Source organism: Nymphaea colorata, unplaced genomic scaffold (assembly GCF_008831285.2).
Source record: "Nymphaea colorata isolate Beijing-Zhang1983 unplaced genomic scaffold, ASM883128v2 scaffold0116, whole genome shotgun sequence".
Classification (NCBI taxonomy): domain Eukaryota; kingdom Viridiplantae; phylum Streptophyta; class Magnoliopsida; order Nymphaeales; family Nymphaeaceae; genus Nymphaea; species Nymphaea colorata.
The window spans coordinates 32,501-52,840 of NW_022204622.1; positions in this window are offsets into that span (position 1 = coordinate 32,501).

Sequence of the window (20,340 nt, forward strand, 5' to 3'; positions counted from 1 at the left end):
GCGTGCCACCTACACCCGAGCGTTTTGGCAAGTCCCTCGCCGCGCGCTCCCCCTTCCCGTTTTCTCGCCTACCACCTCTACCTTCATCTCAACCCTAATCCGCAGCTTATCTCTACCGTTCCTTGCCTCCACGTGTCACCCATCCACCGGAGAGAGAGACTCGAAGAATCTCGAGTGCCACCTCCTTGATTGCCTAATCTCCTTAGCAATCAAGCTCAATCTCTTCCTACCTTCTAGGAAAGTGATCGCCACCTTCCTCTTACTCGCTAGCCTTTCCCCTAGCGAGCTACCCTTGACCGTTGATCTTGCCACGTGGCAAGACCCGACGCACTCACTTGGCTAGACCGCCAAGACCGAGCCCACCTAGCTAGGTCAACCTCACGCGTCATCCAACCTAGGAGTTCACTACCCACATTTGAACCGAACCCACTTGACCTTAGGACTTAGTCAACCCTCTGACTTTCCGTCTTAGCCCACTAGGTCAACCCTCTAGTTTGACCTAACCCTAGTAATCTCGAGCCTACCTCGAGATTGCCCGAACCCACTTCACCCGGACCCATCACTTGGTCCAGTAGTCAACCTACCTTCTAGAACCCACTACCGCACTCGGTCTCTCTTGACCAACTTCCCCGAGCTTAGGCTCAGCCCTAGCCAAACCGCATTGGCCTACCATCGTAGTTAGAAACCCTAACATCCCTCCTAAACCTCATCTCCCCCTCGGCCTACCCCGACCTTAACCTCCCTTAACCAGACCGACACTACCCTTCTAGAGCCCAGTCGTTGCCGAGCCCAGCCAGCCTTAGTTAGGATTAGGCGTAGCTGTTCCGTCGGCCACCCTCGTGGTCGACTCTCTTCCGTCGGCACCCAGCCGACGCCCGTGGCCGAGCCACACCCGAAGGAAGGCAGGTAGGCGTTGCCGCTTCCGGCACTCGCCCCCCTCGTCACTCTGCCGAAGTACGTGTAGCAGCAGCAGCGGCATCGGCGCACTCCGACGCGCGCTTCCCGCCGTCCTTCCGTCTGCGCCGTCGGCACCCGTCACGCGGCCAGCGTCGGCCGAGCCATCTTGGCCAGCTCTCTCTCTACGCCAGCATCGTCGGCGTCCAGCGGCAGACAGGCCGTGCGCCTCCCGCCGGTCTCCGGCCCTTGCAGCAAGCTCCGAGGAGGCTCGCCTCAAGCGGACTTCTTTGATCCGTAGCTGCAATATCCGAGGCACGGTCTTAGCCTCGGATCCCTCTCGGGACAGCCAAGGATTCGCCTTGGCCGGTATCATCTCCTTAACCCCCTTGTAGCTTCGGGTGGGAGTATTTGCTTTTGCATTAGGGACTCGTTAGTTTGCTTTTTGCTGTTTTAGCCCGGGCTTAGACCCATCGTCCGTCACGTGGTACCTCGGAGGCCGTAGGCCAAAGACACGACCACCGCGGGCCTAGCCGTCCTATTTGGGAAAGGGCGTGGTTTGTTCGTTAGTTGTGGTTTGTTTGTGGTTTGTGTGTGAGTTGCGAGTGATTATTTGTATCGAACGCGCTTGTAAAGCCTCGCATCCGGGTTTAGTTTGATTGTAGTAGGATAAGCCTTAGTTAGGTGTTTTGGTAAAGGGTTAACCCGCACTTGTATTCCATTACCTTGGGATTTTTGTGCCGGGGTCCTGTCCGGCCGGGTAGGCCTTGTAATTAATTTGCTAGGATTTTTGGTTTTTAGATTACCTCAAGGAGACTTGGGAACTAGGACTCGTGCTTGGTTCGCGCTGTCTAGCCGCAATCGGGTGAGTGCCTAACAATTGGTATCAGAGCTACCTTGGGGTATATTCCGTTGGTTTGAGCACCCGAAGACTGAAGAATCGGCTTCACCAAAGGCAGCTTGTTCGGTTTTCTTGTCAGAGTGCAGATTAGGCAGTGGTTTTCATGTTGATATTTCGGTTTTCAGTCAGTAGACGGATTCGGTCTTCTAGTGTTCACGGTTTTCGTATAATAGTGTAGTTCTAGGCTTCGCTTGCTCTCTTTTAGCAAGTGTAGGGCTGTACGCCTTGTACACCCGAGGGCAGCCAAGCTTGAGGTGCGTCGCCGAGACACCAGGCGGGTGTGGCGATTTAGGCTCCTTGAGCCCGGCCGAGAGCGAAGCGGGACTGCCGAGGCGCTAAGGCGTAGCGCGGCAGTAGGCGGGCCAACCCGTCTCCCTTGCCTTAGAACGCACGCGGCATCAGCGGTAGCGGCAGCGTGCAGAGGGCAGAGTCAGTCTAGTTAGGCCAGCGTAGCTTAAGAGTGGCAGCGTTTCAGTTTTTGGATTTTTAGGTCAGCGTAGTTTAGGACTAGATACAGTGTTGCCTTGGCGGTTTCAAGCCATCCAAATGGCTAAATCCAAGAAGAACCTCAACGTTGAGGAAGGCACCGCCGATGAGGGCCAAACCGAGGCACCTCATCCCTCTGAATCCGTAGAGATTCAAGAACCCCTTGCCGGTCGCATCCTACAACTAGAGCGGGATTTTAACCGCTGGAAAAGAGAGATGCACAACATGGACCAGCAACGAAGAAATGAGGCCGTCCGTAGAGAGGAAGAACAACAACGTGAAACCAATGAGATGAAGGGCATGCTTAAAGCGATTACAGCCCACCTCAACATTGGTACAGATCGACCCACCTCGGACCCCTCCACATCAGGTCGAGACAAGGGCAAGGGTAGATATGTGGAAGCGGACACCCATGACGCTTCACATTTAGGCACCCCTCGTGAAGGTGCCGGAAGGGGCAGAATGCACCCACCGCCGGATCGCACTCAACAAGAGATGCGAAGTTCCTTCCAACAACAACGCTTTGGAAATCATAGCCAAAGCCGAAGCTTTTATGGCTCGGAAGGAGAGGAGGGTGAATCTCCTCAAAGAGAAAGAAGAAGAACCCACTCTCGTCAAGAAGAGAGGAGAACCCCAACCGTTAGATACGAATTTCCTAAGTTCAATGGGGAAGGATTGCGAGAGTGGCTCTTCATGGCAGAGCGTTACTTTGTTTGTCACCGCATCCCGGAGGAAGAATGGATAGAAATCGCGGCCGCCAACACCACGGGCGAAGCCACGACCCAATATCTCTGGTTCGATCACAAAACTAGAGATCCAACTTGGGAGAAGTTCAAAGCGAGCTTCCAACTCCGATTCGGTGAATCCACCTATTTGGATTACGATGAAGACTTGAAGAAGTTAGTCCAAAGAACGACCGTGCCAGCCTACCACAAAGAGTTCATCCGTTTGGCTAGCCGAGTCCAATGGACCGAGAAGGCGCTAATTGGAGCCTTCAAAGGGGGATTAAAACAAGAGGTTGTCCTCGAAATGAAAGTCCAGAACTACGACACCCTCGAAGAAAGCTTTGCCATGGCGCGAATATGTGAAGAGCGCCTAGAGGAGAAGCGAGCCTTGAAAAGGACTCGCAAGTTTCACAAGCAGAAGAAGAAACCGGCGTTCTCTTCTAGCTCACGGCCTAGGGGTAATGAATCAACTCCCTACCCACCTCGACGGGAGTTCAGGGCCGACACAAGATCTGGTAGGAACCCCCCTACCCGCTACCTCACACCGAAGCAAATTGAAGAGTATAGACGAAAAGGTTTATGCTATCGTTGTGAGGCCAAATGGGATAAGAACCATCAATGCAAATCCTTCTTCCATGTGATGGTGGTTAGTGATCCCGAATACAGCAGCAGCTCGGATAGTGACTCATCCTCGAGTTCACCTTCCAGCTCTAGCTCCTCTTCTGAGGAAGAGGTGGGAACAAAGAGAAAGGCCAAGAGGCCGAAAAAGGCAGAAACGAAGAAAGAGGAGGCTCCAAAAGCCGAAGGCAAACCCGAGGAGGGTGAGTCTCTTCACACCATGCAAGACCCCCACAAGCCCAACGCCATGCGAGTATTTGGGCGTATCAACGGGCAAAAAGTTTTGATTTTGCTTGATTGTGGAGCAACTAATAACTTCCTAACCGAGGAAGCGGCTCAAAGATGCAATGTTGCCTTGCAACCAAGTAAACCCCAAACTATTGTCGTGGGAGGGGGCCACCGGCTGAAGTGCATGCACGAGGTTAAGGACATGGAGGTCACCATCAAGAAACGCACCTTCAAAGTTGACTCGTTGGTCATACCCTTGGATGGAGTCGACTTAGTCCTAGGCATGTCTTGGTTCTTATCGTGGAAAGATATCCACTGGGACGTCAAGAATTTCTCTATGACGTTCATTCCAGAGCTTGATGGGGAGCCCATCACGTTGCAAGGACTAGCCAGCACGACAAGTCCTAAGGCCGCCCTGCGTTGCCTCGACCAGGAGCAGCCCGCTTGCTGGGTCCTTACGCTAGCTACAGATGTTCCAGGATCGGATGAGACAATTGAAGAACCGATCCCACCCTCAATTCAGAATGTATTGAATGAGTTCCCGGAAATATTTGCGGAACCAAAAGGCCTACCACCTCAAAGGGCCTATGACCACCGCATAGTACTCACGCAAGGAGCTGAGCCTGTAAACGTCAGGCCTTATCGGTATGGGCATAGTCAGAAGGCGGAAATTGAACGCCTCGTAAAAGAGATGCTCCATGATGGTATCATCCGTCTGAGCTGTAGTCCGTTCTCTTCTCCAGTCCTTTTGGTGAAGAAGAAAGACAACACATGGAGATTTTGTATAGACTACAGAGCATTAAACGAGGTGACCGTCAAGGATCGGCACCCGATACCGGTTATAGATGAGTTGTTGGATGAGCTCGCCGGCGCCACAATCTTTTCAAAGATAGACCTTCGCGCCGGCTATCATCAAATAAGAATGCAAGACGAAGATATCTCTAAGACCGCTTTCCGGACGCACGATGGGCATTACGAATTCTTAGTAATGCCATTTGGTTTAACAAACGCACCAGCCACCTTTCAGAGGTGCATGAACGACGTGTTTCGAGAGCACCTACGCAGTTTTATCTTGGTCTTCTTTGACGACATCCTCATCTACAGCAAGAGTGAGGATAAGCATCGGGAACACTTGAGCATAACGTTAAACATACTGAAGGAGCATCAGACATTCGCGAAGATGTCCAAGTGTAGCTTTGGACAGTCTTCGATTGGATATCTCGGGCACATTGTGTCACGAGAAGGGGTTCGGGCAGACCCCGAAAAATTGCAAGCCATGGAGAAATGGCCACTGCCCAAAGATTTAAAGGGTCTACGAGGCTTCCTTGGACTCACAGGGTATTACAGGAGGTTTATACAAGGATATGGAATTATCGCACAACCTCTAACCCAAATGCTGAAAAAGGGAGCTTTTCAGTGGACAGAGAAATCTAGGGTCGCATTTGACAAACTCAAATCGGCCTTGATGACCGCTCCAGTTTTGACACTCCCCGACTTCACTAAGACCTTTACCATTGAAACCGATGCATGTGAAGTTGGCGTTGGGGCCGTACTCGGCCAAGAGGGTCATCCCATCGCATACATGTCAAAGGCCCTAACCAGTAGGGCGAAACCTCTCTCAACGTATGAGAAGGAATTGCTTGCCCTTGTAATTGCGGTGGAGAAATGGCGTCCCTATCTGATTGGACGCAGATTCATAGTAAGGACCGATCAGAATAGTTTGAGATACATGCTTAAGCAACGTGTATCCGCCCCCACACAACAACGCTCGTTAGCTAAGCTTTTGGGGTACGATTTCGAGATCGAATACAAGAAAGGTCCTGAAAATAAGGCAGCTGATTCCCTATCACGCCTTACCGAACAATTCATGACACTATCAGTGGTGGAAACCAACTTATGGGTACGATTGGCCAACGATCAAGATAATGACCAATCGACCAAATTACTTAAGGCTGCAGAAAAGAGAAATCCGGGTTCCATCCCTTTACATTCGGTAAAAGGGGATCTTCTTTTTAGGAAGGGTCGGGCTGTTGTCCCTCCTAATTCAGAGCTGAAACGAGAGCTTCTGCAGCACTTCCATGACTCGCCTGCTGCAGGACACGAAGGGGTCGCTAAGACCGTGAGTAGAGTCAAGGCCCAGTTCTGGTGGCGAGGACTGAAGGCCGATGTGCAAAGATACATCCGTCAGTGCAAGATTTGCCAAAGGGAGAAATATGAGGCAATCAAGCCTCCAGGTCAGCTAAATCCACTCCCAATTCCTACAAGACCATGGACGGATATCACCATGGATTTCATTGATGCTATGCCTCGCTCAGAAGGAAAAGAGGCAATACTAGTTGTGGTTGATAGGCTGTCTAAATACAGCCACTTTGCACCATTGCCACGGCTGTACCAAGGGCCAATGGTGGCTCACGTCTTCCAGGAGTACATTGGAAAGCTCCACGGGATGCCTCAGACGATAATCTGCGACAGAGACTCAATTTTTATGAGCGCGTTCTGGAAGGAGTACATGAAGACGTTAGGGACAGAACTTCGGTTCAGCACTGCCCATCACCCGCAAACCGACGGGCAAAGCGAGATTGTAAATCGGTCTCTCGAGACTTATCTCAGATGCTTCGCGGGAGAAAGACCTAATTCATGGGTCAAATACTTACCCTGGGCCGAGTGGTCTTACAACACGAGTTGGCACTCGTCGGCAGGGATGACTCCCTATGAGGCAGTCTACGGTTTTCCACCTCCAGCCATTCCAACTTATGAAGGAGGTAGCGCCTTAGAGGATAATGTGGACTGCGAACTGCACACCAGAGAGGAGGTCCTTAACTCCTTAAAACAGAATTTGATTAAAGCGCAGAATCGAATGAAGCAAGTCTACGATAAAGGTAGACAAGACCGAGAGTTCGAAGAAGGGCAGTACGTATGGTTGAAGAGGCTTCCTCTGAAGCAGAAGTCTCTAATGGGGCAGCCATACTCGAAACTTCTGCCGCGTTACTATGGGCCATATCCCATATTACAGAAAGTCGGCAAGGCCGCATACCGATTGGGATTGCCCAGAGAGGCACAAGTCCACCCTGTGTTTCATGTCTCTCGCTTGAAACCACATCAAGGCGAGATACCGACTACCGTGGAACATGTGTCGGACCAATTGCCGATGCCTTACAGAATTTTAAAGCACAGATATACGAGACGACAAGGCAGAACAAGGCATGAAGTATTGGTCGAGTGGGAAGGCCCCGACCAAGGAACCTCTTGGGAAGAATTTGGGTCAGTTGCTCATCGTTTTCCCTTTTCCAGCGCTCGAGGACAAGCGCAAGGTAGGGAGGGGGAATCTGTTACGGACCTACCAGATGGTCCAGACCCAGGCGAGGCTGAACAGCCCGAGCCAAGCACTAGACGAAGGAGAGCGTCAGAATTATGGGCTCGGTCTTTGCAGCACTTAGCCGAAGAAGATCCCAAGGAGGCTAACGAAGCACCCGGTCAGGTTGCAGTGGGAGGAGCGGGAGGAGCAGCCAAGTCCGCAACGGTGCTTGAACAGAATGAACCTCAGGGTCGTACTGAACCGGTTGTAGAACTCACCAAGCGTAGGCTAGACGCACCCAAATCGAGTTCGACTTTCTCAACCCGCGAGGTCGTCTAAGACCAAGGGTCTTAAGCGAATGGCTCGGTCAACCAGACCGAGCCCTTACACCAAAAGGCGAAGTGAGGGCGTTAACCCTCACGAGGTCCCCCTCCTTGGGCTCGCAAGGTTCAAGGAGTTGTGTTAGCACTTAGGCGTTTATTTTAACTTTAGGACTTAGCTTTTGTTAACTCGTTTTCACTTGGCGCCTTTGAGATTCGAAGTCAAGACCTAAGCCGGCGGGTTGTGCCGAGCGCCTTGAGCTTTTTAGACTTTGGGTTTGGATCCGCGCATGATAATCCCGGATCATTTTCTCTTTGTATATATTGTATTGGATCCTTTGTAAGATCATCTAAGAAATTGAATTTTGGCTCATTGCGAGTTTTGGCTCTCTCTCCTCTTCGAGGACTCCATCTCTTCGACCCCCTCTCTCTACCCGAGTTAGGAGCGTCTCCACCCCTAGAATCCCCTTGCCCCCGTCGTCCGTGTTGACCTCGGCCTCAAGGAAGACAAACCAGGCGGATCCCTTCCCACCGGCGGTGATCCCTCCTCGTCCACGTTTGCCTCTACGAAGAAGATCAACAGCCCGAACATTGGTGCCTTCCCCTTGAACACGAAGGAGAAGAAAGGCTGAGTTCGGCACAAGAGAAGATCGAAGTCCCCAAGGCTTCGATTCGACGGCTTAACAAGGTTAGTACTCGGATCATTGAACTCTTCCATTCGGCTTGGAGTTGTTCGCTTCCGGAGCCTCACCCGCGACCTAGGCCCCTTGCTCGGCATACCCGAGTGACTGGTTTGAGGATCTACGGTGCCCCTCCCTTGGTGCACTCTCTTCCCCGCTTGGAATCGGTTTTCTATCCGTAGGAACCAACCCAAGCCACCCCTCACGGTTCACGACGGCTGCCTCAACAAAAAGATCACTTCCACCGTCGGCTCCAAATTGAAGTTGGCAAGAAATCCAGCGGCTTGAAGGACTCAAAATCACGGTTCAATATCGAGGTTTGGGCCTCTAAACCACTTCATTGGAATCGCCTCTTCGTGCTGATCAACATAGTCAAATTTGGGCAAATTCGGCCCGTGAGAAGATAGAAATCGCCTCGGCCGGAAATCTGGTCGGAGCTAAGACGCCGCTGCAACTTCCGGCGTCAACCATTGTTCCCGGCGTGAAGGACAGTCCTGCCCCTCCGCCACCGAAGGCCCCTGCAGATTCGAGAAGGGCACCAGCGTCATTTGGACGAGGAGCTAACCCTAGCCGCGGCGCGTGAAGAACCGCGTCTTCCTTGGCCGCCGGTCCCGATTTGGTAAGTCTCCCTACCGCGCATCCTGGCCCTCCGTTTCTACACGTGTCCCACATCTGTTAACCCGCGTCCTACCTTGTCCTAGTAGCTTGCCATCTGTCCTCACCAGCTAACCTAGTCCCCTCCGAGAATCCCTCTTGGATCACGAGCTCCCATCTCGCACTTGTCACCTCCGCCACCTTCCTTTTTGGCATATTTTCCCTTGCGTCAAACCCTAACGCCTCAGCCCTCCATCGCGCCACCTGTCCGCATCTCAGCCATCTCGCGCCCAGTCATCCGCCTACGTGTCTGCCACCTGCCCCACCAGGTCCCACTTGGAGCCTCGCCCAGTCCACGCGGCTGCCACCTCACCTAACTGCGTGCCACCTACACCCGAGTGTTTTGGCAAGTCCCTCGCCGCGCGCTCCCCCTTCCCGTTTTCTCGCCTACCTCCTCTACCTTCATCTCAACCCTAATCCGCAGCTTATCTCCACCGTTCCTTGCCTCCACGTGTCACCCATCCACCGGAGAGAGAGACTCGAAGAATCTCGAGTGCCACCTCCTTGATTGCCTAATCTCCTTAGCAATCAAGCTCGATCTCTTCCTACCTTCTAGGAAAGTGATCGCCACCTTCCTCTTACTCGCTAGCCTTTCCCCTAGCGAGCTACCCTTGACCGTTGATCTTGCCACGTGGCAAGACCCGACGCACTCACTTGGCTAGACCGCCAAGACCGAGCCCACCTAGCTAGGTCAACCTCACGCGTCATCCAACCTAGGAGTTCACTACCCACATTTGAACCGAACCCACTTGACCTTAGGACTTAGTCAGCCCTCTGACTTTCCATCTTAGCCCACTAGGTCAACCCTCCAGTTTGACCTAACCCTAGTCATCTCGAGCCTACCTCGAGATTGCCCGAACCCACTTCACCCGGACCCATCACTTGGTCCAGTAGTCAACCTACCTTCTAGAACCCACTACCGCACTCGGTCTCTCTTGACCAACTTCCCCGAGCTTAGGCTCAGCCCTAGCCAAACCGCATTGGCCTACCATCGTAGTTAGAAACCCTAACATCCCTCCTAAACCTCATCTCCCCCTCGGCCTACCCCGACCTTAACCTCCCTTAACCAGACCGACACTACCCTTCTAGAGCCCAGTCGTTGCCGAGCCCAGCCAGCCTTAGTTAGGATTAGGCGTAGCTGTTCCGTCGGCCACCCTCGTGGTCGACTCTCTTCCGTCGGCACCCAGCCGACGCCCGTGGCCGAGCCACACCCGAAGGAAGGCAGGTAGGCGTTGCCGCTTCCGGCACTCGCCCCCCTCGTCACTCTGCCGAAGTACGTGTAGCAGCAGCAGCGGCATCGGCGCACTCCGACGCGCGCTTCCCGCCGTCCTTCCGTCTGCGCCGTCGGCACCCGTCACGCGGCCAGCGTCGGCCGAGCCATCTTGGCCAGCTCTCTCTCTACGCCAGCATCGTCGGCGTCCAGCGGCAGACAGGCCGTGCGCCTCCCGCCGGTCTCCGGCCCTTGCAGCAAGCTCCGAGGAGGCTCGCCTCAAGCGGACTTCTTTGATCCGTAGCTGCAATATCCGAGGCACGGTCTTAGCCTCGGATCCCTCTCGGGACAGCCAAGGATTCGCCTTGGCCGGTATCATCTCCTTAACCCCCTTGTAGCTTCGGGTGGGAGTATTTGCTTTTGCATTAGGGACTCGTTAGTTTGCTTTTTGCTGTTTTAGCCCGGGCTTAGACCCATCGTCCGTCACGTGGTACCTCGGAGGCCGTAGGCCAAAGACACGACCACCGCGGGCCTAGCCGTCCTATTTGGGAAAGGGCGTGGTTTGTTCGTTAGTTGTGGTTTGTGTGTGAGTTGCGAGTGATTATTTGTATCGAACGCGCTTGTAAAGCCTCGCATCCGGGTTTAGTTTGATTGTAGTAGGATAAGCCTTAGTTAGGTGTTTTGGTAAAGGGTTAACCCGCACTTGTATTCCATTACCTTGGGATTTTTGTGCCGGGGTCCTGTCCGGCCGGGTAGGCCTTGTAATTAATTTGCTAGGATTTTTGGTTTTTAGATTACCTCAAGGAGACTAAGGAACTAGGACTCGTGCTTGGTTCGCGCTTTCTAGCCGCAACCAGGTGAGTGCCTAACAAAATGCGACCCTTCCAGAAGTCGGGGTGTGGTGCACGTATTAGCTCTAGCTTTACTACGGTTATCCGAGTAGCAAATACCATCAAACAAACTATAACTGATTTAATGAGCCATTCGCAGTTTCACAGTCTGAATTAGTTCATACTTACACATGCATGGCTTAATCTTTGAGACAAGCATATGACTACTGGCAGGATCAACCAGGTAGCAACACATCGACAACGTCAGAGGCCCCGGCCACAAAAGAACCGATAGCTACCGACGGTCAATCATCGTTTCGTTTTCGACATCACTGCGGACGACGTTTTAGGAAGAACAACATTAAAAAACTGCCCACCGGCGCCCGAAACATACTGAGAATCCATAAAGCCGACGTAACGACAGAAATAACCAACGATCAGCACAAAAGATGAGAGGCCAAAAGCCGCACGCCCAAGCCCTCCGCACACCATGCGGATGGGCTGCGTTAATGTCCTTAACAAGACGGCGTTCCACCAAAGCGGCAGCAATACAGAGACCAAACGTAGGGGCAAAACAAACTTAGCGTCAACCACACCAATATAACAAGCACATCACCCAAACGGTTCATGGCAAACCAAAACAGCCATGACGCCGATGGGAGATGCAGCCAACGCCACTCATGCGCCAAGACATCAGGCGCTTCCCAACGGCCGCCTTCACGCCGGCATAGCCATGCGGACAAGCGGAACTTGGGAGGCGCAAAATGTTGAAACGCGAGATAGATTCTCGATCAAACCGAACCGTCGTGGAACAACCGATAAAAACAAGCAAGAAGCAAACAGCAAAGGCAACGGGGATACAGACCAATTTCCAGGTCCCGTGCAGATAGAGGCAGAGCAGGCCGAACCCAGTCGGCGTAAGAGGAAGGCGTCAGAGATTTGGGCGCGTTCTCTTCAGCTCGCGCAGGTAAGTCCCAAGGAGAAGGATTCTGCACCAGCGTCAATTGCAGTGGGAGGAGCGGGAGGAGCAGCTGAAGCCAAGACGGTGCTTGAACTGGGTACGTCTCAGGGTGATTGTGATTATAGAGTGGGTCTCACTAAGCTAGTCGAGTCTTAACCAAGTGAGTCCGGTCTTATGTCCCTTGAGGCTAGCCAAAGACCAAGGTCTTAGGCAAATGGCTCGGTCAAACTAGACCGAGCTCTTGATCTAACCAACCGAAGTGAGGGCGGGTCCCCTCACGAGGTCCCCACCCTGGGCTCACAAGGCTCAGGGGTTTAACCTTTTTGTTTACGAGTTGGGCATTAGGCCCGAGTCTAGTTTAAATGTTTTTTGTTAAGTAAATAGGTTTACTTCCATTGGGTTTTGAAATAAGGACCTAGCCAAGCGGGTTGTGCTTGGCAATGTGGATTTGGATTGTGGGTAGAGAACGAGATCTGGATTGTAGACTCGTTCAATTAGGACATGTATATATTGTTTTGGATCTTATTGTTTGTATCGAATTTTGGACTAAGGAAAGCATTTTGCTAAGTTGTATTCTCTCTCCTCCTCGTGAGGCTGTCTCTCTCTCCCTCGGTCTAGAGGCGAGTTCTTCATCTTCTTCGTCAGCCATCGAGTTTCACATGGTGAAATCTGCGGTGCCTCTCATCCCCTTGCGTCCCCTTGGCCTGTGACGCTTCCTAATTCCAGCAAAGCTTCGGGCATCGGAGATATTCCGGTGGTGAACTCAAAGCACGACGGCTTGCGGCAGATTCCTCCCTACCGGCGGCAATCCCTCCCTCGTCCACGGCTGATTCCCCTTTCGAACTGCAATTCCAGCAAGGTTGGTACCTTCTTCTCGACCCCGGTGAAGTTGAGAGGCTGCCCTTGCAACAGGGAAGGCTGAATTCGTTTGAGAATCCAGCAGCGACGGCTAAGAAATTACTTCTAGTTCTCGGCTTTCTTCTTGATTTTCGTAAAATTAATCTAGGACAGAAGTTGCTTAAGAGCGAGGCTTTCTTCTCGGCAAACTCGTGAGGAAGGTCTGTGCTAAATAGCAAGTTCTGCTTTATATTATCCTACGATCTTCTTGAAGAAAGTTCTTGAAACTTTGGGTTAATTCAGCCATAAAACGAAGAACGCGAGCGGTGGAAGTAGTCGAGTTTTAGCAAAGTAAAACTCGGTTTCTGTCCTCCCTCTTGTCCTTCGGTCCAGCAGGCTAAAACGTCCTGCTCTTCAAGATCTAACTGGTGGACTATCAATCGTACGAGTTCATTGTAATCGTCCAATCAAGTGCTCCAACATAGCCAAGTTTGGGTGAAATCGCTCGGTTGGATAGTGAGTTTGCGTCCTTGCCGGAATTCTGCTGTCTTCCGGCGTGACCTGCAACTTCCGGCGCCATCTCAAGACTCCGGCATCTTAGGACAACCCTGCCCTTGTGCGAGCCGAAGTCTGCATGAAGCTTGAAGGGGCGTTCTGGTCTTTGGTGAGATTGAACTCAAACCAGGCCGGTCTTCCTCTCTCGGCGCGAGTCTACGTGCAGTCAACTCGGACCAGGTAAGTCCAATCCTCACCGTCCTCCTGTACACGTGTCAGCCATCCAGTTATCACCCCCAGCTCGTGTCCCACCTGGCCCATCATGCCCCTTACCCGAAACTTAGTTATTTTCCACGTTCCTTAGCTTTAGGACCACTAGACGCCACCTCGCCATCTTCCATTTTGGCTAAGTGTCCTCCTCCTCTCGCAAGCAATATCAGCCACACATCTGGCCACGTGGCAGCATCTCCTTGGCCAAGAATAGGTCTCCCCTCCAGCTCGCTAGTCCCTTTTTCACCAAGCTCTCGTAGTTCGCCACCTCACCCCACGCGAGTCCCCCTTTGGCGCGCCACTTCCTCATTTCGAGCCCCTTTTCCCAAATTGTAGCGCAAGTCACTTAAGACCCACACGTACCCTCAATCACGTCCTCATTCATTCCCCAACTGCAGTTAATCTTTGCTGTTGATCCATCCACGTGTCTGCATCTCCCTTAGCCACGAGTTCCTCCAAGCCAAGTCGCCCCACTTCCCCTAACCGTCTTCAATCGTGGCCCTTGATTTTGGCAACGTGTCACCATCTCCTTGCTCGAGAGACCTACTCGAGTCACTTAGTCTTTTTAGTCTTAGGAAACCCTCTTAGCTCGAGCTTAGTCCTAAGTCAATTTGACTTAGCCCCTAACCCGACTTAGGTGTCTTAGTCAAACCTAACCCAGTTTGACCTTGACCGAATCCAGTCACCTAGTTGTCTTCTTCTTATTTGACTTGAGCTCTTTAGTCCTAACCTCTTTCCAGCCTTAGATACTCGGTCAACCCGAGCCCAGCTAGAACCAACCTAGTTGACTCGAGCCTAGCTCGAGTGACCCAGCTAACCAATCCCTAACCGAGGTTAGCCCTTGCCTAAGCCCCTCGTCCGAGCTCACCTTAACCTCACTTTCTCTAGTTCACCCTCTCGGTTTGACCCCCCTCTTAGCTAGGATAACCTCCCTTGTTAACCCAAGCCCCTTTTGACCCTCGGCCTACCCAGCCCGAGCCCTCTTAACTTGACTGACCTACCCTTAGAGCCCCGCCAGTTCCAGCCCAGCCCAGCCGTAGCTAGGGACTAGGTTCAGTCGGCGACGCTAGCGCACCGCTAGCAGTCCTCGGCCAGCACCTCGGCCGCGTCCCGTCGTCGGATTTACTACCGGCGTCCGTGGCTGAGCCATTCGGAGAATAGGCAGGTAGGCACTGCCGAACTCGGCTTTCGCCCCCCTCGTCCTGTCCGCGGCTTCTGTCCAGCCTAGCGGCGACAGTCGGTCGCCCTCTCCTCTCGGCTCCAGGCAGCAGGTGGCTGCCTAGTCGGCCTTCCCTCGCCGACCCGTCTTCAGTCGGCAGGCGGCACTCGTCAGCACATCGGCGACGTCCAGTCGCTGCTCCGCCGGTGCCCAAGGTGATAACCACTCGCCTTTGTTCCTGTCGCCGCCTCCGCAGTTCTGCTCTCGGCTAACCGACTCCTTCCGCCAGCCAACGCCGCACGTAACTCGCTGTCCTCTCGGCCACTCGTCAACAGGCAGCCCGATAGCAGGTCCGCGCCATTCTCGGCCGCGCGTCCACCGGCCATTCCCGACAGTAGGCGGCTGTCGCTGCTTCCCCGCGCTTCCGTCTCCTCTCAGCAGCAGACTGCTGCTCCAGCCGGCGTCTGCCAATCCGTCCGACAGCAGGAGGCTGTCCAGGCCGCGCGCTCCACGCCGGCCCGTTGCTGCATTGCCCGGGGGTTGGTCTTCACCCCGCGGTTGTTCCGGCTCAGCCAAGGCTAGCTCTTGGCCGGTAACACCTTAGCCCACTTGTAGATTCCGGGGAGGGTGTTTTGCTTTCTGTTTTAGGATTCCATTTAGTTTGTTTTAGTTATTGTTTTAGCCCAAGGCTTCGGCCTAGCTCCCTGCCGTGGTACCTCAAGGGCCAGCTGCCCGAGACACGACCACAAGGAGCCGACCGTACCCATTTGCTTATTGCTGGGCGTGGTTTGTTCGCTAGTAGTATAATTTGGTGAATGGTTTGTTCTTGAGTGAGAAGAGTGAATTCTTGTATCGCTTACGATTGTAAAGCCGTGTCACCTATTGTAGTGTTGCCTTAGGTCTGCCCGTAGTTAGGAATTGGGAATTAAGGGTTTTCCGCACCTGAGTCTCCCGTCCTAAGGGTTTTTGCGCCGGGGTCTGTCCGGCCGGGTAGAAGTGTTGTAATTATTTGTCTTAGGATTTTCGGTTTTTGAGTAGCACTCAAGAGACCTGGGAAGGTAGGTCGCTCTTGGTTAGGAAATTCAAGTTCTAGCAGGAGTGGGCCTAACAATTGGTATCAGAGCCGTCTTGAGGCTGTTATGGAAGTTCAAGCACTCGTTCCAAGAAGATTCGGCTTCAGCAGATCAGTCCAAGCGGAGAGTGTTTGAAGATTAGTTTCGGCAGTGTGATTTCCCTGTGCATTAGTTTAGGAATTTTTCTTTGTCGTTGGCTCCAAATAGCCAAATTCCTTGGTTTGTGCGTGTTTTCACTGGGTGCCTAACTCACGAATTCTATGGGTAAATCCAAGAAGAACGTGAGCTCCGATGAGCCTGTTCTTGAGGACATTCCTCAGGAGCAAGCAGGAGATGCCCCTCCAACTCAAAGGGGGCAAGTTCCGGACTATGCCTTAGGTAGAATCCTAAGCATAGAGAAGGAATTGCTACAAATGCGTAGCGAAATGGCCAAAGTTGAGAACTTTAGGAAGAAGGACGTGGATCGTCAGAACGCGGAACACCAAAAGGAAATGGATGAAATCCGCGCCATGTTCAGACAGTTGGCCAACAACCAGGCCCAAGTCGTTGTAGAGCAGAGGACCACTCAGGGTCCGAATCAACAGAAAGGAAAAGGTTTGCTAGTTATACCTGGCTACCAAACCGACACTGAGGTTAATCCCAACAACATTTCACATGTTGGGACGAGCATGGAAGGAGGTAGAGTCATGGGACCACCTCCAGACAGGTATCTAAACGAGCCTACAAGTGAATACTACAGACCTCCTCAAGGTCAACGAACTAGTCAACCCATTCAGAACCCAATTTTTGAGCTTTCCGAAGGAGAGGACGAAACACCACTTCGTCCTAGGAGAACTCGAAGAGAGCCTACACATTTTAAGAGAGACGGACACCTTCCGTCAAATATGATTTCCCTAAGTTCAATGGGGAACATCTTCGAGAATGGCTATTCATGGCCGAACGTTTCTTCTTGTGTCACCATGTACCACAAGAAGAATGGATTGAAATCACCACGGCCAACATGACCGGCGAAGCAACAACCCACTACCTCTGGTTTGAACATAAGACGGCCGACCCAACGTGGGAAAAATACAAAGCGAGTCTGCAGTTGCAGTTTGGAGACTCCACGTTCATAGATTATGACGAGGATCTCAAAAACTTAACCCAGACCACCACCGTGCCTGTCTACCAAAGGCAATTCGAGAGGTTGGCCAGCATGGTGCAATGGCCAGAGAAGGCCCTCATAGGGTCGTTCAAGGGTGGACTACGAAGCGATATCAAAAGAGAGATGAAAATCCATCGCTTCGGTAGTTTAGAAGAATGTTTCGCAATGGCCAGGTTATATGAGGAGAGAATTGAAGAGAGAAAAGAAGAAAAAAGAGAGAAACGAGAAAGAAAGGCTCGTAGGTCGGACAAGTTGAGGAAGAAACCCTCATTCTCCTCTACTTCTCGGAATCAAAGTAGAGAATTCCGTCCCCAAGGGAAGGAATTGGTTCCCTACAACCGTGGGAACGATTATAGGCCCAACCCAAGACCGGGCCGTGACCTCCCAACACGTTACCTGACCCCAAAACAAATAGAGGAGTATAGAAAGAAGGGCCTATGCTTTAGATGTGAGGGTAAGTGGGAGAAGAACCACCAGTGCAAGGCACTATTCAACATCGTGGTGGTTGATGAACCGGAGACAAGCTCCAGTTCAGAAAGTGATTCCTCCTCTAGCTCTAGTTCCAGTTCCTCGTCTGATGAGGAAGTCCAAGTGAAGAGAAAAGGAAAGAAAATTGAATCTGAGGAACCACAGAAGGGAGAAACCTCGAACAGAGAAGACAAATCTGAAGAGGTTGAATCCTTACATTCTATCCAGGATCCCCATAAGGCTAACGCCATGAGAGTTTTTGGCCGCATCAATGGCCAGAAAGTTTTGATTCTGCTCGATAGCGGTGCAACAAACAACTTCTTAACCGAAGAAGCCGTTGAGAAGTGCAAGGTCACTCTCAATGAGAGCAGCCCACAGACTATAATCGTGGGAGGGGGTCATCGACTCAAGTGCATTCATGAAGGAAAGGGCATTGATGTCAACATCAAGAAGAAGAACTTCAAAGTGGATTGCCTAGTCATTCCATTAGACAGAGTCGACTTGATTTTAGGAATGCCTTGGTTCCTAACTTGGAAGGATATTCGTTGGGATGTGAAGAACTTTGCCTTGACGTTCATCCCAGACGGAGAAGGGGAATCGATCACTCTTCAGGGACTCGCCAGCTCCACGCGTCCCAAGGCAGCATTGCGGTCCATCCAGCATGAGCAACCCGCTTGTTGGGTACTTACACTGGCTACGGATGTACCAGTAGCTGAAGATAAGGTGGAAGAACCAATTCCACCAAGCATTCAATTGGTCCTAGACCAATTTCCAGCCATTTTTGATGAGCCCAAAGGCTTACCGCCAAAACGGGCATATGATCATCGTATCGTCCTCGCACAAGGTGCGGAGCCTGTCAACGTCAGGCCATATAGGTATGGGCACAGCCAGAAGGCGGAGATCGAGCGCCTTGTGAAAGAAATGTTGGAAAGCGGAATCATTAGGCCTAGTTGCAGCCCTTTTCTTCACCAGTTCTCTTAGTGAAGAAGAAGGACAACACTTGGCGATTCTGTATTGATTACAGGGCGTTGAATGACGTGACCGTTAAGGATCGGCACCCCATACCAGTTATTGATGAGTTGTTAGACGAATTGGCCGGCGCCACAGTATTTTCCAAGATTGATCTCAGAGCCAGCTATCATCAGATCAGAATGTTCGATGAAGACGTCTTGAAGACAGCGTTCAGAACGCATGACGGGCATTATGAATTTCTCGTAATGCCTTTTGGACTGACAAATGCACCGGCTACATTCCAGCGGTGTATGAATGATGTGTTTAGAGCCCATCTCAGAGACTTCATCCTCGTATTTTCGATGACATACTCATCTATAGTAAGGACGAGGAGCAACACAAGAGGCACCTGGAAATAACTCTAGGTATTCTTCAGGAGCACCAGCTCTTTGCGAAGATGTCCAAATGCAGTTTTGGACAATCTTCCATTGGATATCTCGGACACATCGTGTCCCGAGAAGGGGTTCGGGCAGACCCCGAAAGTTGCACGCCATGGAGAAATGGCCTCTGCCCAAGGACCTCAAAGGTCTAAGAGGATTCCTCGGATTAACTGGGTACTACAGAGATTCATCCAGGGATATGGCATTATTGCCCAGCCCCTCACCCAGATGCTGAAGAAAGGAGCCTTCTCTTGGACTGAGAAGTCGAGAGTTGCCTTTGACAAGCTGAAAGCAGCTCTAATGACCGCCCCAGTACTAACTCTCCCCGATTCTCAAAGACTTTCACTATTGAACAGATGCGTGTGAAGTCGGCGTCGGAGCAGTACTAGGACAAGATGGTCATCCCATCGCGTATATGTCCAAGGCCTTGACTAGCCGGGCCAAGCCCCTCTCTACATATGAGAAGGAGTTGCTTGCAATCGTAATCGCGGTGGAAAAGTGGCGTCCATACTTGATTGGACGCAAGTTTATCGTCAGGACCGATCAAAACAGCCTGAAGTACATGTTGAAACAACGTGTGTCTACCCCCACTCAACAGAGATGGCTAGCGAAGCTCTTGGGGTATGACTTTGAAATCGAGTACAAGAAGGGTCCTGAGAACAAGGCGGCGGATTCTCTTTCCCGCCTCACTGAACAGTTGATGACTTTGTCTGTGGTGGAGACGGACATTTGGACGAGATTAGCCCAGGATCAACATGATGACCAGTCATTAAGGCTAATCAAGACTTCGGTTCAACAGAACCCCGGATCCATTCCTTTGTATTCAGTCAAAGGAAATCTTCTGTATAGGAAGGACATGGCTGTAGTCCCTCCTAACTCTGGGCTAAGGCAGGAACTCCTGCAGCATTTTCATGACACCCCTGCAGCGGGTCATGAAGGGGTCGCTAAGACCCTTGCGCGAATAAAGGCCCATTTTGGTGGCGAGGAATAAAGGCAGAAGTACAAAACTACGTCAAGAAGTGTATAGTCTGCCAGAGGGAGAAGTACGAGGCCATCAAGCCTCCTGGTCATTTGAACCCTCTGCCTATACCAACCAAGCCGTGGACTGATGTCACGATGGACTTCATCGACGCCATGCCTCGATCAGAAGGGAAAGAGGCAGTCTTAGTTGTCGTGGATCGGCTCACTAAGTATAGTCACTTCGCCCCCTTGCCGAGGTTGTATCAAGGGCCACTTGTGGCCAACGTCTACCAAGAGTATATCGGGAAACTGCATGGAATGCCACAGTCCGTCGTCTGTGACAGAGACTCCATCTTTCTGAGTGCATTCTGGCAGGAGTACATGAAGAATATGGGTACGACGTTAAACTTTAGTACTGCCCACCACCCACAAACAGATGGGCAAAGTGAAATCGTCAACCGGTCTTTGGAGACTTATCTCCGTTGCTTCGCAGGCGAACGACCATCAACATGGGTTAAGTATCTGCCTTGGGCAGAATGGTCGTACAACACGAGCCTTCACTCGTCTACTGGCATTACCCCTTTACCGAGGGTGTGTATGGATTTCCACCTCCACCAATACCAAAGTATGAAGGAGGTACTGCGGAAGATGATGCAGTAGATTGTGAGTTGCACACCAGAGAAGAGGTCTTAGAATCTCTCAAGGAAAACATCGTCAAAGCGCAAAATCGTATGAAGCAAG